Below are 2,500 nucleotides of genomic sequence, written 5' to 3'. Positions count from 1 at the left end.
TGTCATTTAGAAGAAACATTTTCAAAAAGTTTTTAAAATCTTGTGGGTTTGCAACTCATAAGAGCGTCACTTTCAACGTCCCCGGTATTGGATTGAGTTTCTAAAAACAACCGTGCACACCGAGGTTAAACTTTACCGGCTCCACTCCGACTCGCCGCTCGCCCACAATTTGTTTGCAACGAAACATTTGTTTTTAATTTTGTTGGTTTAAATCTTGTTGGTTTGAAATTGTTTTGAAAAGGTTCTTTAAATCTAGTGGGTTTGCAACTCATAAGAGCGTCACTTTCAACGTCCCCGGTATTGGATTGAGTTTCTAAAAACAACCGTGCACACCGAGGTTAAACTTTACCGGCTCCGCTCCGACTCGCCGCTCGCCCACTAGTCCGAAGGCAACAAAACATTTGTTTTTCATTTTGATGAAAATTTCTGTTTTTAAATCTTGTTGGTTTGAAATTTTTTTGAAAAGGTTCTTTAAATCTTGCGGGTTTGCAACTCATAAGAGCGTCACTTTCAACGTCCCCGGCATTGGATTGAGTTTCTAAAAACAACCATGCACACCGAGGTTAAACTTTACCGGCTCCACTCCGACTCACCGCTCGCCCACAAATCCGAAGGCAACAAAACATTTGTTTTTAATTTTGATGAATTTTTTTGAAAACATTGGCTTGGCAAGCCCCAATCCGCGACTATCCACCCACCGCCACCCCACACGGGTGGTTGTTGTTGCGAAATGAGGTTGTGGTCGACATGCCCGCGCATTTGAGAAGGAGTTCCTAGCACTCCATGCTCTTCCATGCCAAAAAAAAGCCTAGACAACCCCATTTCGCAACTTTCCACGCCTTTTTTTTTCCCCCTCACCCATGGCGGCGGCGTGATGGCGGCGGCCGGATTCCGGCCACCACCGCCATGGGTGGCAGCCCCCCGACCCCGACACCAAACCCATAATACCGAGGCAACATATCGAGGCAACATGACATGGGTGTGGCGTGGGGGAAGGGGGCTGCAGCTAGGAGGGCATGGGCTGCCATGCATATGCAGGCAACACACACCCCCCTATATAGCATTTTATGCATTTAGCCCTTTGACAGGAAGAGACATCACCTATGCGCGAGGAGTCATAATGGGCTCTAAATAATTCAATACAAGGTATTTGGACGTGATTTTTTGCAGGGATACTAAGAAACATGCAATCTCTGATGGGAAAAAGTTTCATAAATATTTGAAGTCGGGAAGTATTTTTTATTATTTTTAGAAGTCGTAAAATTGAAAAAATCATTAAAACAAATCCGGGAGGAATTTTTTAGTTTTGTAACTTGGAGAAGGTCCTAAAAATCATAGACTACTTATGGGGAGCTTATTGTGCGAGGAAATTTCAATAAAAATGGGGTTTGACAAGGTTTGAAAAATTCTGTCGACATTTGAAAAAATCTGGAACTAGGCTGCCGGCATGCTGCGCACATGCTGCGCGCATGCTGCGCGAAGGCTGCGCGCAGGCCACGGCAGGACAAGTTTCGCTAGCCTCACTGTCGACCGAATGCGCAAGCTGCGCGCACGCTGCGCACAGGCTGCGCGCACGCTGCGCAAGCTGCGCGCACGCCATGGCAAGACAAATTTCGCTAGCCTCACTGTCGACAGAGTCAGCACGCTGCGCGCACGCCATGGCAGGAGAAGTTTCGCTAGCCTCGCTGTCGACAGAATCAGCACGCTGCGCGCAAGCTGTGCGCGCGCATGGCATGGCAAGTTTCGAAAAATTCTGTCGACAGGCTCCCGAGCGCGCACGCTGCCGACATGTTGTGCGCACGCTGCCGGCATGCTGTGCACACGCTGCGCGCAAGCTGTGCGCGCGCATGGCATGGCAAGTTTCGAAAAATTCTGTCGACAGGCTCCCAAGCGCGCACGCTGCGCACACGCTGCCGGCATGCTGCGCGCACGCTGCCGGCATGCTGTGCGCACGCTGTGCGCGCGCATGGCATTGCAAGTTTCGAAAAATTCTGCGGCCAGGCTCCCAAGCGCGCACGCTGCGCACACGCTGCCGGCATGCTGCGCGCACGCTGCCGGCATGCTGTGCGCACGCTGCGCGCGCGCATGGCAGGACAAGTTTCGAAAATTTCTGTCGACAGGCTGAGCAGCGCGCACGCTGCGCACAGGCTGCCGGCATGCTGCGCGCAGGCTGCCGGCATGCTGCGCGCAGGCTGCCGGCATGCTGCGCGCACGCCGCGCGCAAGCTGCGCGCGCGCATGGCAGGACAAGTTTCGAAAATTTCTGTCGACAGGCTCAGCAGCGCGCACGCTGCCGACATGCTGTGCGCACGCTGCGCACAGACTGCCGGCATGCTGCGCGCAGCCCATGGCAGGACAAGGTCCGAAAAATTCTGTCGACATTTTTACGCCATGGTAGGCTTCCGCTTCGCGTCACTTTGTCGACATTCAAGCCTACCATTTTTATTGAATTTTTCAAACCTTGTCAAACCCCATTATTCAAATGTCGAAAAATTCTGTCG

Source organism: Prunus avium, unplaced genomic scaffold (genome assembly GCF_965620075.1).
Source record: "Prunus avium unplaced genomic scaffold, drPruAviu1.hap1.1 HAP1_SCAFFOLD_20, whole genome shotgun sequence".
Classification (NCBI taxonomy): domain Eukaryota; kingdom Viridiplantae; phylum Streptophyta; class Magnoliopsida; order Rosales; family Rosaceae; genus Prunus; species Prunus avium.
Note: the sequence above shows the minus strand (reverse complement) of the source record.